The sequence below is a fragment of the Oryctolagus cuniculus genome, chromosome 2 (genome assembly GCF_051225735.1).
Source record: "Oryctolagus cuniculus isolate XC-2025 breed Fujian yellow rabbit chromosome 2, ASM5122573v1, whole genome shotgun sequence".
NCBI classification, from domain to species: domain Eukaryota; kingdom Metazoa; phylum Chordata; class Mammalia; order Lagomorpha; family Leporidae; genus Oryctolagus; species Oryctolagus cuniculus.
In genome coordinates, this window is record NC_142868.1 from 120,458,309 (window position 1) to 120,474,092 (window position 15,784).

General features: G+C 48.4%; 1 long non-coding RNA gene across 2 annotated transcripts; it reads left to right on the forward strand.

Moving 5' to 3' along the window:
• Positions 1–5,407: 5,407 nt before the first annotated feature.
• LOC149128028 (uncharacterized) lies at positions 5,408–7,313 on the forward strand. Of its 2 annotated transcripts, none has more exons than XR_016229220.1 (3): positions 5,408–5,520; positions 6,754–6,836; positions 7,083–7,313. It is a non-coding gene; the product is annotated as an uncharacterized LOC149128028 (long non-coding RNA). The 2 variants fall into 2 exon arrangements; XR_016229221.1 differs by lacking the exon at positions 5,408–5,520 and adding an exon at positions 5,540–6,305.
• Positions 7,314–15,784: the final 8,471 nt, after the last annotated feature.

Consider the following 15,784-nt stretch of genomic DNA (forward strand, 5'->3'; position numbering starts at 1 on the left):
CTCTGGAGCTGTCACCTAGAAAAGAGCTCAAGGAGTGGTGACCCCAGTCAGAGTCTGGAGCTGCCTCCACATTCAACATCTCGGGAGGTTTCATGAAATCCTTACACTATTTTTTTTTTGTCTGAGACATCTGTTTTAAAGATGGGTTTCAGGGGCCAGTGACATGACTCACTTGGTTAATCCTCCGCTGCATATTAGAGAAGAGGCAATGCACGAATTTACAGACAGACCGAATTTATTCAGAGAAAATAAATCCGCAGAGGTGGGTGACCTCTGTGTGTACAAGATGGAGCCTGTGGCAGAAGGCCTTGACTCCCAGATGCCAGGCCAGGAGGGCTAGGGCTGGGGTGGAGGTAGGAGGCAGCAGGGAAGGGAATTCCAGGAACTGGGGGGGGGGGGGGGGGCGGGTGTGCCTTTTGAACCTGGAAAAGAATGCAGGGTGGGGTATGAAGGCAATAGGGTGTCAGACCCAATTGAGATTCAAGGGCAAGGAATACATCTCAAAGTTTATCTCCTTTGGGCAGTGAGGGAGAATGGCTGAGGCTTATGTCCTTGTTCCATCAAAAGTAATCTATTATGTTCTCTTGATGCCGCTGTTAAATTCTAAAAGTTTAGAAACAGCTGAGTTTTTTATTAAGAGCTTTGGTTTATTTAAATAAATGCTTATTCTAAATCATTTGAACAATCATCTTCTAACAATGATCAAATTTGGTCTATATTATGTCCTGATGGTGAAGGATCTTATTTCAAGCGGATACTTTAAGCTTTCTTGGCATCCTTGACAGGCATTCCAAAAAACCAAAAATCAAAGTTCCAAAGAATTTGGACTCTGAAATTTCCATTAAAGTGGACTTTAATTTTCCAGTTTGGGCCCAACCAACTAGAAAAATCAAAGGATATATGTCTCTCATCTTGTAGAGACACCAACTAATCAGGCTATTCGGATTATACTAGATAGAAGTACTGTCAAGATGTGAAGTGGTACTAAATTATAAGTTTTATCATATAAAATGCTACCGATAAAAATGTCCTGGCCGGCGCCGTGGCTCATTAGGCTAATCCTCCGCCTAGCAGCGCCGGCACACTGGGTTCTAGTCCCGGTTGGGGCTCCGGATTCTGTCCTGGTTGCCCCTCTTCCAAGCCAGCTCTCTGCTGTGGCCAGGGGGTGCAGTGGAGGATGGCCCAAGTACTTGGGCCCTGCACCCCATGGGAGACCAGGAGAAGCACCTGGCTCCTGCCTTCGGATCAGCGCGATGCGCTGGCCACAGCGCGCCGGCCGCGGTGGCCATTGGAGGGTGACCAATGGCAAAAGGAGGACCTTTCAATCTGTCTCTCTCTCACTGTCCACTCTGCCTGTCCAAAAAAAAAAAAAAAAAAAAAAAGTCCTAAAGTTAAAAAGTCTAATGATCTTGTGTTACTAGACATGATGATTATCTTAATGAGAAAAATCCACAGGCCTAAACAGTTAAATGTTCATCCCTCTACCCCTCCTGGACTTTTGGGACTAATGTAATCTGATACACTCTTGCTTTCAGTCAGTCCCCCAAGGAGCACAGCTTCTCAGCAAACTCTGTGACCCAGGGGACTGCTGCGCCCTAAGGGGAGGAAGCTTCACAGCCCAGGGCCATCGTGGGAAAATGATGCACGACCTCACTGCTTGTGCACATAGGTAACATCAAGTGTGGGAACGCAGTGTAGTCATGTAATCCATGACCAAAACCTTAACTATTACCAGTATCCTGCTGGATTCTCAACTGACAACACTGAAATCCGTGCTATTCAAACCTGACTAGTGCACGCACCCACTCCATAAGAAACGTGTGAATCCTGGAAGCGGGCAGTCGCTTGTGAGGCAGCCCATCCAGACTGCTCTGTGTTTGACTCCTGGTCTGAGGAGCTGGATAAACTTGAACTGGGATTCTCCAAGCTGAGGGAGGGGGGAGTATCCCCTGAGCAAGTGGCTGCAGGGAGATTGCAGCCTCAGGCCTTTTTTATTTTTTTACAGAAAGGATTTACTAATTTCTTTATTTGAAATGTAGAGTTACAGAGAGGGAGAGACAGAGGCACAGAGAGGGAGAGATCACTCCCCAGAGGGCCCACAATGGCCAGAGCTGTGCCAGGCCAAAACAAGGAGCCAGGGAAGTTTAATGCAATATGTACTCACATCCACAAAAACCAAGAAAGACATCAAATTAAAAATGTGACAGTGATCTCAAGACATAGAAAAATTAAAATACACCAAACCAAAAGTCACTGGAAGGAAATAAATAGTAGAAATTAGGCAGAGTGGATGCTGTGGCAGTGTCTTCAGCTGCCACTTGGAACACCCACAGCCCACATTTGAGTGCCTGGGATTGAGTCTCAGCTCCGCTTCTGATGCATCTTCCTGCTCATGCACCTGGGAAGTGGCAGATGGTGGCCCAAGTACTTTGGCTGCTGCCACCCACATAGGCCCAGATGGAGTCCCTGACCCCGGCATCAGCCTGGCCCTTGGGTTGCTCCCATCGCACACTGAATGCCTGGTCTAATCCCAGTCTGCTCCTGATGCCAGCTTCCTGCTCATGCACACCCTGAGAGTGAGGACTCAGGGCCTGGGTCCCTGCCATCTACGTGGGAGGCCTGGGCGGAGTCCTGGGCTACTGGCTTCAGCCTGGCCTTTGGGGGAGTAAACCAATGGACAGAAGATCTCTCTCCCTCTCTCTCTCCCACTCAAATAAAAATAAATACATACACAATTTTAAAAAACCCTTTCCAGGGCTGATTTCTTATTTGCAGATGTCTGTCAGCCTCCTGCAGACAAGCAGCAGGACAATATGAACACTAAAGTCACGCCAGGGGAACGTTTTTTTCTTTTTCACAGTTTGCTGTGATACTCAGTTTGTTGTTATTGTTGTTGTTGTTGTGTTGTTGTGTAAAGAAACTTTCCATTTCAGAATAGCTTTAAATTTACAAATCAAAAAATTGTGAAGCAGTACACACAGTGCCTTTCCACTGCACACCCAGCTGACAGCTCACATCCATGCGTTCGTCACAATCAGTAAACGACACCCAGCTTTCCTGTTGTGAACATTTGCTGTTAGTGGATGGGAAAAAAAGACAGTGGGCACCTGGTGGGAAACTGAAGATGGGCTTTCTTCTGAACCACGGGGTCCCCGCCCGCTGCTGTCCACTCGGATGCTCTGCAGCTCCCAGCAACACTGCTCCTCCACCTTTTCCACCCCCATAACACAGAGCCTGACAGCAAAAGGAACCTGGGAAGCCCTCTGTCCCTCCCACCTAGACTCAGGGAACAGGAGGCCAGAGCACCGGGTCTTCTCCCAGCTCAGCAGCGCTGAGACTAAACCAGGCTCTTCAGCTCCTAATCTGAGCTCTTTTCCTCTTCTCACACCGCTCTCTCCGTGCAAAGCCCAGCACAGCGGCTGCACAGAATCTCTGTGTGACTTGACTGTTGTGAGCACTCCAGCTGCACTCCATTAGGAGGCTGTGATAGGGGCTCATTGTTCTCAAGCCCACAAAGGAAAGTTAATACATACCTTCTTCTCTGCTAATTTTTTTTAAAGATTTGTTTATTTGAAAGTCAGAGTTACACAGAGAGTGAAGGAGAGGCAGAGATTGAGACACAGAGAGAGAGAGAGAGAGACAGGGAAAGATATTCCATCCACTGGTACACTCCGCAACTGGCCACAATGGCTGGAACTGCGCCAATCTGAAGCCAGGAGCCAGGAGCTTCTTCCAGGTCTCCCACGTGGGTGCAGGGGACCAACCACATGGGCCATCTTCTACTGCTTTCCCAGCCATAGGAGGCAGCTGGAACATGTGTTTCAGCCTTGGCACCCATGTAGGAGACCTGAAAGACATTCCATCTCCCGGGCCCGGTGCTGTGACGCAGAGGGTTAAAGCCCTGGCCTGAAGCGCCAGCATCCCATATGGGCACCGGTTCTAGTCCCAGCTGCTCCTCTTCCAATCCAGCTCTCCCCTATGGCCTGGTATAGCAGTGGAAAATGGCCCAAATGTTTGGGCCGCTGCACCAGCATGTGAGACCAGAAGAAGCTCCTGGCTTCGGATCGGCACAGCTTGGCTTTTGCAGCCATCTGGGCAGTGAACCAGCGGATAGAAGACATCTTTGTCTGCACATCTCTCTGTAACTCTGTCTTTCAAATCAATAAAATAAATCTTAAAAAGAAGAAAAGAAAAGAAATTCCGTTGCCCAGCTTTTGGCAGGCCCAGCCTCAGCCTGGGTAGCCTTTGGGGGAGAGAACCAGCAGATGAAAGAGAACTCTCTCTCCACTGTGTGTGTGTGTGTGTGTGTGTCTGTTAAAGCATGGGCTTTCATAAGCAAAAATCTTTTAAAAAGCTCTACATATAAAAACCTGTACATATGAAATTTGTATCCTTTATAAAATGTAATAATAACCTGTATTTAAAATATTTTTCCTTGTAATATCTATAATGTTTTCTCTTTTACTTCATGAATCCCGAATGATACGTTAGCTTCCATATTCAGAAAGAATAGTTGATTTCCTTTAGAACAGTAGGGACATGGTCATGTCAGTGCTGCTGCCACCAAGGAGGAGGAAAGGAGGGAGCCTCAGAGAGTCACCTGGCCCCTTCCACCCGACCCTGCAGGACCTTCAAGCCTGGCTGCTCTGAGAATCACTCTCAGCAGATGGGGCCAGGACGAGCAGCTGGGGCAGCCCAGCCTCACACTTCTGCTTTCCTGGGGGGTTTTTGTAAGGGCTTGTATCACTGTGGCACCATAACTACTACTACTACTACTACCATAAGTGCATTGACAGTAGTAAGTGGCAGCATCGGCACACTCCAGGTCGCTGATGGTGAGAGTGAACTCTGTCCCAGATCCACTGCCTTTGAACCGCGATGGGACCCCAGATTCCAGAGTGGATGCCCTGTAGATCAGGAGCTTGGGAGGCTGCCCTGGTTTCTGCTGATACCAGGATAAGTAACTACTAATGCTCTGACTGGCCTGGCACTTGATGGTGACTGTGCCTCCCACAGCTGCCTCCACGGAGGCTGGAGTCTGGGTCATCACAACATCACATCTGGCACCTGAAAAGGGAAACAGAAACACAGAGACCACACTCATCCTCACGTTCTAAGAGGACGCTCCTGCAGAGACGGGCAGCCCTGGCCACACTGCCCGAGGCCGTTCCTGCTGCTGGCCTTCCTTACCTGGGAGCCAGAGCAGCAGGAGCCCCAGCAGCTGAGTGGGGGCCCTCATGTCCATGCTGGGTCCTGCCTGGCACTGCCTCCTGCATGGGGTGGGAGCAGCCTGCTCCTAAATGCCCAGAGAGGTGGGCGGTGCTCTGGGGACATGCAAATGAGCAGGGGCGGGGCCGGGCTGTGCCAGCTGAAGGGCCCAGGGCAGCTCAGAACTCAGCCCAGGGGCTGTGTCTCAGCTGCCCCAGCTCAGACCAGGGCTGCACACGTTTACCTGCAGTGTGCATGCTTCTACCAGGAGACATCACCTCCCAAATTCCCTGAGGGACAGTTGCCAAAATTGTGAGTTTATTGGACAAGATGGTGTAATAAATTCATGGTTATCTGGGATCTGTAGGAGAAAGTTCCTTTTCTTTAAAATAGATAGTAAACTAATTTATGCCTAAGGCCATTTCTTTACTTGTGTTCTGATGCCCTCACATGGTCCCCTCACGGCAGACCGCTGCACCAGGGAGATGGTCTCTGAGATTCAAGACTTCTGTCCACACTCACCTCTGTACTGACTCAGAATAAGCGGCTGCCAGAGACCAGGACTCAGAAGGAGACGGGGGTGCTTAGAGGAGAGATCACGCAGGTGCGCTCTCCCACCTGCAGCCTGAGTTCTGATCAGGTTGCATAACGAAAAAAGAAGTGAAAATTCTAGGCTTCATCATAGGTCTGAGGAACATCAAGAAAATATACTACCCTCTCTCTCCTCTTCAGAAACGTTCACGTTTGTCTTAAGAAAATCCAGAGAGGAGGGAAGGCTGGCATCGTGGCACAGTGGATTGAGCTGCCACTTGCAAAGCCAGCAGCCTACATCAGAGACTGCTTTGATTCCCCACTGCTCCACTGCTGGCCACACCTGAGTGGGCACCGGTCAATCAGGTGAATTAACCACTCCCCTTGGAAGTGGATTAAAAGCCTGAGACAAGGTGTGTCTGCCCTTTTTCCTCCCTTCTCTCACTGGCTTCTTGCCAGTAGGGGGCTGGCTGCAGCCCTGTGCCTCCATGGTGTGTTGCCTTTGGCTACCCGCCCCACGCTTCCTGGCCTAGATGTTCCTCCACGTGGCTGGTTCCTGGTACTTGGTATGAACCCACATTTACCTCTCTCCTTTAGACGGGGCCCTCACTCTCCTATGCATCTTTCTCACTGAATAAATGCTTAAAATGTACCATGCTGCCTCGTTCACTTATGCCAGTATGTGGAATTCTCTGAATATTAGGCAAGAACCCACATGGGCTTATTAATATGGGGAACTTATTAATAAGCATATGGTGATATCGTATGGCACCCCAAATTATATTTTTGGAAGGTCAAATTCCAATATCAGGAGCAGAGGTAGAACATTGTTGGTTTGAGTACCATCAGCCCTGCCCACTACCATGGAAGATCTGTGAGATGAAGGGCTCTGTTCGATGTTTCCACTTAGTCTACATCTACAAGAGATGTGAATCCATTAGTTGTGTGCCATTGCGAGCAAACAATGAAGTTACTATTGGTTCAATTCCATGAGAATTTTCTATTTGATTTCAGATTAAATGAAGAACTGCTCTATCAGGGATTGAAAGCTGACGCGATTCCACCTATGACCCCCAGGGGGCGGAAGTGCACCTCAGGTCTGGTAGTGACAGTGGGATTGGGGGAATTGAGAAGCATAGCCTTGTCTTTAGGATGAAGAACAGTGGTTTTCTGCTTACTCCGTGTTGAATTTTGTATATATGGAGGGCTGAGCTAGTGTTTATAAAGTACATTGAAAGTAAGTCTTTCAAAAGTTCAAATAGGTGCCAGCTCTGTGGCGCAGCGGGTTAATGTCCTGGCCTGATGCGCCGGTTTGAATCTCGGCTGCTCCACCTCTGTTCCAGCTCCCAGCTATGGCCTGCGAAAGCAGTAGAAGATGGCCCAAATCCTTGGGCCCTGCACCCAGGTGGGAGAAATGGAAGCTCCTGGCTCCTGGCTCCTGGCTCGGATTGGCACAGCTCCAGCCATTGTGGCCAACTGGGGTGTGAATCATCGGATGGAAGACCTCTCTCTCTCTGCCTCTCTTCTCTCTGTGTAACTCTGAATTTCAAATAAATAAATACATCCTTTTAAAATTAAATTAAATTAAAATTAAAAAAGAAGAGCACTGAGGGTGGGAGTGAGGAAGGATGGAGCATATGATGCTTTTAAAAGATATACACGACAGGCCAGCATTGTGGTGTTGTGGATAAAGCCACCCCTGCAATGCCAGCATCCCACACGGGCACCAGTTGGAGTGCTGGCTTCGAATCCAGCTCCATACTAATGGCCTGGAAAATTAGCTGAAGATGTACCAAGTGATTGGGCCCTGGCACCCACATGGGAGACCTGGCCATTGCAGCCATTTGTAGAGTGTAACAGCAGATGGAAGAAAACTCTCTCTCTCTCTCTCTCTCTCTCTTTCTGCATTTGTGTGTATGCATGTGGTATTTTAGTAAAGACATTTTTATTGTAGTCATCTCTCTCCCATCTTGACCTAAGGTTAATATTTCCATTTGGGTCAAGAAATCAGTATGTATGAGAGGAATGTTATTTTAACAAGGTAAATGGACAAAAATTAGATGCTTTGCCTGCATTAAAGTAAGTTAAATTCATGTATCTTGGTATGATAAAACCATGGAAGAGCAACAGTTCTATATACATTTCCAGTGTTTCACTGGGACTTACTCTAGACTTAGAGGTAAGTGCATGAAGCATTAGGAATTCCCGCAGGCTGCTTCTCTGGAGCTGTCACCTAGAGAAGAGCTCAAGGAGTGGTGACCCCAGTCAGAGTCTGGAGCTGCCTCCACATTCAACATCTCAGGAGTTTTCACGAAATCCTTACACTATTTTTTTTGTCTGAGACTTCTGTTTTAAAGATGGGTTTAAGGGGCCAGTGCCATGACTCACTTGGTTATTCCTCCATTGCAGATTAGAGAAGAGGCAATGCACGAATTTACAGACAGACCGAATTTATTCAGAGAAAATAAATCCGCAGAGGTGGGTGACCTCTGTGTGTACATGATGGATCATGTGGCAGAAGACTCCCAGGGGCTGGGCCTTTTTAAGGAGGGCTAGGGCTGGGTTGGGAGTAGGGGGCAGCAGGGAGGGGAATTCCAGAAACTGCGGGGGGGGGGGGTGATGCCCTTTGAACCTGGAAAAGAATGCAGGGTGGGGTATGAAGGCAATAGGGTGTAAGACCCAATTGAGTTTCAAGGGCAAGGAATACATCCCAAAGTTTATCTCCTTTGGGCAGTGAGGGAGAATGGCTGAGGCTTATGTCCTTGTTCCATCAAAAGTAATCTATTATGTTCTCTTGATGCCTCTGTTAAATTTTAATTGTTTAGAAACAGCTGAGTGTTTTAAGAAGAGCTGTGGGTATTTAAAAACGCTTATTCTAAAACATTTGAATAATCGCCTTTTAACAATGATCAGATTTGGTCTACATTATGTCCTAATGGTAAAGGATCTTATTTCAACCAGATACTTTAAGCCTTCTGGGCATCCTTGACAGGCATTCCAAAAAATCCAAAATCAAAGTTCCAAAGAATTTGGACTCTGAAATTTCCAGTAAAGTGGACTTTTATTTTTCCAGTTTGGGCCCAACCAACTAGAAAAATCAAAGGATATATGTCTCTCATCTTGTAGAGACACCAACTAATCAGGATATTTGGATTATATTAGAAGTACTGTCAAGATGTGAAGTGGTGCTAAATTTTAAGTTTCATAATATAAAATGCTACTGATAAAAATGTCCTAAAGTTAAAAAGTCTAATGATCTTATGTTACTAGACATGATGGTTATCTTAATGAAAAAGGCCCAGAGGCCTAAACAGTTAAATGTTCTGTAAAACCCTACAGGTGCATTCAAAACTACTGTGTGAAGGACACAACTGCCTTTTGTTGGTTCATGGTTTCTAATTTTAAACATGGCTATTTAAAGTCCTGTGTCATTCACAGTTTTGTATAGGTTCTGATGGACTTTTCCCAGCCACTTCTACTGTATTCAGTACTTTGGGATGGCTCTGTAAACAGATGAAGCCAATAATGCACTACAGGTCCCACCTGGAAGAAAGCAGGGTTAATTCAGGTAACTAAGAGCAGAAAGTAATCCAAATCAATGGTAACCTAAAAAACAGTTGAAGAGTTTAAAAAGCTATTGTGGAAATGGTTTTATTGTTCTATTGAAGGACCCCAAAAGCGGTGTCCTTTTGTGACGACCCCAGAAACACAGACTCCAGACCAGAGGATGCAAAAAAACAGGAGGCAGTTTTATTTCATTTGTGCAAAAGGGCCCTCTGCTGGCTGCCGCAAGCAGCGGGGGGAAGAGGAGCCCCGAGCAGCTATCTCACACAGCTTTTAAGGGGCAAAACCACAAAATTAACATACCATAGGGTGGCATAAGTTTATTGGGCAACTACAAGGGGAGGAGGTCGTCGAGGAGGAGGAGGAACGGGGGGGGTGGGGGGGCTACGTGCCCTGCGTGTCTAAGCTTGGATATGGGGAGGGGGTCATTGAAGAGCAGAAAGGGGTGGCTACGTGCCCTACGTGCCTCGCGGTTTTTTTGTTAAGCTTGAACAAGCACAGGGGAGGGGGCTTAGGTGCATACCAGGATGTTCTGTCGCCCTTATCTCTGGGTAGTAGCCCTTATCTCTGGGTAGTAGCTATCTGCTTTCTCTGTGAACTTAGTTTATTCCCCATTTCCCAGGACTGTTTCTGGAATTGCTTGTCTCAATTTCTGTTTTTTTTTTTTTTTTTTTTTTTTTTTTTATTAAGGCCATTTGTTATGGCGGCTCTCGGCCACTCCTTTCACTATCGCCTTTGTTATATGTGTATACATATTGTATGTCTACATGGGAAAATTCATTAAGAACTTTATTTATTGGCTTGTAGATAAAAGATTGCCCATAAATTTAAACTGATAAAATTAATCAAAGATACATTTTGATTCATGTGACCTGAATCTCTGTATCAGATATTTTAACTTAGTTGGTAGAAAGAAACTAAAAAGGTTTCTATATGTTTGTGCTTGAATTTGCTGGTTAAACAAGCTACACCATGTTAGATATTTAAGAGATGTTTCCAAATACATGTGTGTGGGGAGCAAACCAGACTAGACTGAGTTGCTGGAATTAGGACTTATTCTATGCATCTGCTCTCCCACAATATGGCGCTGGGAGAGAAGTAAACAGCTTCCGCACAGCTGCCTCCAGTTCAACCAATTAACTGTAGGACTTGCTCCTGATTGGAGAGCAGCGTACTCGGCGTGTGGGCAGCCGAGTTGGGATTGGCGGAGGAGGACTATAAAGGAGGAGAGAGACGGCATGCACCAGGAACATCTATGGGGAACATCTAAGGGAACCCGTGCAGCCCCCGAGAAAGCCGGCCGGCAGTGTGCCGCTCCCCTGCGGAAGTGGGGAATGCGGCCGGGGGGAACTGCCCTTCCACGGAGGTGGAAGGGATAGTAGCCAACCCGGGAAGAACCAGCAGCAAACCCAGGGAGGGCCGAGCAGACGAAAGAACAGCGCAGGGTCCTGTGTCGTTCCTCCACGAAGAGGGGGAGCGACATAATGGTGCCGTGACTCGGATAGGAAACGCAGGATGGATAGGAAACCTAGAACGGATAGGAAACTTAGGACGGATATGAAACTTAGGAGGGAAGAAACGGGAAGAACTGGGAAAATACCGGAGGGAGAGACTAGCAAACAGCCTAGGGAAAAGCCGGACGAAAAAGGAGCCGGAAGAAGCTATTGAAAGCCTAGGCATAGACTCAGATACGGACTACGGGGGGAAGCTGGGAGAAATCTCTAAGGTCGAAAGCGAAAGTGAAAGCTAGAACAAACAGACTCGGATGCGGACTGTGGGGAGAGGCAAGGAGAAATGAGGGAGGAGTATTGTTGGAGGAAAGCTTGGGGAAACATACCGGGTAGAGAAAAATGTTAGGGAAATTGAAGCCGCGGGGGGCAGGCCAAGGCGGACACGAAAGCCACTTTGGGATTCTCAAGTTAGCCCGGGAATAGGGGGCGAAAAGTTGAAACCAGAAGCTGAAACGTGAGCCTGGTTGGGATCCGTCTGATTAGCCCGGGGAGCAAAGGACGGGAAGCCAAACCGTGGGGCGGAGACGTATGCTGGGTTGAATTCGCCAGGCTAGCCCGGGGAACTTAGATTGAATGCTAGTGGCGGACACGTAAGCTACGCTGTGTTACTCGCGGAAGCCGCCGCGTGCAGAGAGAGCGTGCGGGGCACAAGTAGATAGGGAACGGGGCTGGCGAGGCCGTGGTTCAGACGCGAAAGGGTTAAGTGCGAGACCGCGGAGCGCGCGAAGCCAAGCCGCGCAAAGCCGAGCCGCGCAGATGAGGCGTGGGCTGAAGCGGCGCAGAGCCGGGAACCCGCCGGCGGGGCGAGGCGCCGGGAAGCCGCAGGGATAAGAGAAACAGAAGTTTAGAAGTAAAATGAGAGAAATAGGAATGCTGGAAGATAGAAGTAAAATAGGAGAAATAGGAACACCCGGAGATAGAGAAATAGAGAAAAATAAGGCCTCCCCACACCACAGCAATGAGAGAGCTTGGATTCGGTCTGCCTGATTAGCAAGGCGATGAGCACCTGCAGGCAGCTAGCAGCTTACCCGCTGCAGGTCACCGAAGACAGGCACGTTATTAACATCAATAAGTCTCCCCACAATACCGCAATGAGAAGGCTTGGATTCGGTCTGCCTGATTAGGCGATAAGCACCAGCAGGCAGTTCAACCAGAGTATGAGCTGCGGGTCACCGAAGATAGGCACGAACCAACACCAATAAGTCTCCCCACAATACGGCAATGAGAAGGCTTGGATTCGGTTTGCCTGACTGGTAGGGCTTGTAAGCACCTGCAGGCAGTTCTAGCAGAGCAGAGCATGTACTGCAGGGCACCGAACACAGGCATGCATCAGCGCCTAAAAACCTCCTCACAACATGGCGAAGAGAGGACCCGGATTCGGTTTGCCTGATTATAGGACTTGTAAGAGCCTGTGGCAACTCTAGCAAGTAGAGCAGAGTGAGTGCCGCGGGACACCGAAGACAGGCGCGTATCAACGCCAAAAAATAAAAAGAAAGGGGGATCTGTGGGGAGCAAACCAGACTAGACTGAGTTGCTGGAATTAGGACTTATTCTATGCATCTGCTCTCCCACAATATGGCGCTGGGAGAGAAGTAAACAGCTTCCGCACAGCTGCCTCCAGTTCAACCAATTAACTGTAGGACTTGCTCCTGATTGGAGAGCAGCGTACTCGGCGTGTGGGCAGCCGAGTTGGGATTGGCGGAGGAGGACTATAAAGGAGGAGAGAGACGGCATGCACCAGGAACATCTATGGGGAACATCTAAGGGAACCCGTGCAGCCCCCGAGAAAGCCGGCCGGCAGTGTGCCGCTCCCCTGCGGAAGTGGGGAATGCGGCCGGGGGGAACTGCCCTTCCACGGAGGTGGAAGGGATAGTAGCCAACCCGGGAAGAACCAGCAGCAAACCCGGGGAGGGCCGAGCAGACGAAAGAACAGCGCAGGGTCCTGTGTCGTTCCTCCACGAAGAGGGGGAGCGACACATGTGTTCTTAAAATTTATAGAAGGCAATGGACCTTCTGGTAAATGTTTCCCTAAGTTGTCATTTAATGGTTGAAATTCTTTGCTAAGTTTTCATTTGATAATGCTATGGTCAGTAAGCAATGTGGGACTTGCTCCCTCATCTCTCTATTCTAAGCCCAACTTGTCCTCATTTCTCTATTCTCTTCAAGGTAGGAAACTAACTCTATTCCGACAGACTCTCCAAGATGCACAATTTGATTTTTAGACCTGTAAAAGGGATGGCTAACAGATTTCTGTAATAGCATAGCCAAAAGGAAAGCTTAAATTATAATTTCACAGCTAGATTTACTTTGCCATGGGCACAATAAACAGGCAAAACATCCCTTTCAGAGCAAACAGAGGGAGAGAAAGTTTGAAAGTGAGGACATAGCTTTCCCCATGGACATGGTCTACCTCAGGGAAAACCACTATCAGAACATGCCTGTACTTTAGGCTTCTAGTTGAGGCCACCAAAGATTAAAGATGGGACATGAGCACCTCCTTCACCTGCACCCTCTGGTCTGCTGTAAAAAAAAAAAAAAAAAAAAAAAAAAAAACAGGAGGAAAAGAAAGCTAGGCATCAGAAACAATGTAAAGAGAGGTGGCAGGCCAATTAAAGGCAGCTCTGCACAGTGATCTGCCCTCAAGGAGACCCAACAGGCCAGTCCACTGCACTGACTTTCAGTGTGGTAAGCCTGGGTTCAGCAGAAGTCAGCTAGGAAGAGCCCTGGCAGCTCTGCCAGCCAAGAGTTGGATCTCTGGAAATGGAACTGCCCTGGAGTTGAAGGACACCCAGGTCAGAGCCACAGATCTTGCTGGCTCCAAGCTGAAGAGCCCTTCACTCAGCCCAGTTTCCAAAGTGACCACCACTGCTGAGGGGATGGCCAAGTAGGGTCAGCAACATTGCAGGCAGAACTGTAGGTTTCCTGTTAGGAATGCCACCTGCCTTTACCCAGCCAGCTCTCCTCCCAGGCCAGCTAGGTAATGGAAGTCAACAGGGTGCATTCCCCAAGAGGTTCACACCTCCCTTAGGATGTACCCCATGTGAAGAGAGAGATAAATCTGGGCCTCACAACTGACAAGGTCTTAAAGCCCACCTGATTATTATCAAGCCCCTTCTGTCAGTTTCTATTGCCTCCTAATCAGACAACTTAGTCATGGTTTAGACATCAGCTCTCTTGGGTCCTCTAGTAATGACTCTGTCCTTTGTTCTAGACCCTATCTAGCCCACTTGGGGCCTCATTCTTATATAATCATAGCCTCTACTCCAACATCAATGGCTCTGCTCCTGACCTGTGTGTATTGATGGTTCTCTCCCCAACCTGATGTTGTATGATTGTTCAGAATTTCCCTACAGACAAACCCCTCTACCTGCAAAAGTTGAGTGGCCTTTCTCCCGGTTGCTTGGGATCAGCTTTAAACCACGTCCATCAAACAGGTCTCACAAGGGTCCAGAGCCCCCTCCCCATTTTCCTCTCCTCTGTGAAACCGCTCATTACCTGGTTAATGCCACTCTTAGGATCATTGTTTGCTATTCTTACACTGTCTTTTATACTACCGTGTCTGTTTAAGTCTTTACAGGAGTTGATAAGGGAACGAACCAAGGCCTTCAGCAACACGGCGGTCAACCAAATGCTGCTACAGGGATATACTCGGCTCCCACCCAGGAGACAGCGGCTTGAGACATCGCCCCATGCCAGCAGAGAGCACCTCATCACCCCATGTCAGCAGGAAGTAGCTCTAAAGACAGATTATCGTCCCTCTACCCCTCCTGGACTTTTGGGACTAATGTAATCTGATACACTCTTGCTTTCAGTCAGTCCCCCAAGGAGCACAGCTTCTCAGCAAACTCTGTGACCCGGGGGACTGCTGCGCCCTAAGGGGAGGAAGCTTCACAGCCCAGGGCCATCGTGGGAAAATGATGAGCGATCTCACTGTTTGTGCACATAGGTAACATCAAGTGTGGGAACGCAGTGTAGTCATGTAATCCATGACCAAAACCTTAACTATTACCAGTATCCTGCTGGACTCTCAACTGACAACACTGAAATCTGTGCTGTTTAAACCTGACAAGTGCACGCACCCACCCCATAAGAAACGTGTGAAACCTGGAAGCGGGCAGTCGCTTGTGAGGCAGCCCATCCAGACTGCTCTGCGTTTGACTCCTGGTCTGAGGAGCTGGATAAACTTGAACTGGGATTCTCCAAGCTGAGGGAGGGGGGAGTATCCCCTGAGCAAGTGGCTGCAGGGAGATTGCAGCCTCAGGCCTTTTTTATTTTTTTTACAGAAAGGATTTATTAATTTCTTTATTTGAAATGTAGAGTTACAGAGAGGGAGAGACAGAGGCACAGAGAAGGAGAGATCACTCCCCAGAGGGCCCACAATGGCCAGAGCTGTGCCAGGCCAAAACAAGGAGCCAGGGAAGTTTAATGCAATATGTACTCACATCCACAAAAACCAAGAAAGACATCAAATTAAAAATGTGACAGTGATCTCAAGACATAGAAAAATTAAAATACACCAAACCAAAAGTCACTGGAAGGAAATAAATAGTAGAAATTAGGCAGAGTGGATGCTGTGGCAGAGTCTTCAGCTGCCACTTGGAACACCCACAGCCCACATTTGAGTGCCTGGGATTGAGTCTCAGCTCCGCTTCTGATGCATCTTCCTGCTCATGCACCTGGGAAGTGGCAGATGGTGGCCCAAGTACTTTGGCTGCTGCCACCCACATAGGCCCAGATGGAGTCCCTGACCCCGGCATCAGCCTGGCCCTTGGGTTGCTCCCATCGCACACTGAATGCCTGGTCTAATCCCAGTCTGCTCCTGATGCCAGCTTCCTGCTCATGCACACCCTGAGAGTGAGGACTCAGGGCCTGGGTCCCTGCCATCTACGTGGGAGGCCTGGGCGGAGTCCTGGGCTACTGGCTTCAGCCTGGCCTTTGGGGGAGTAAACCAATGGACAGAAGATCTCTCT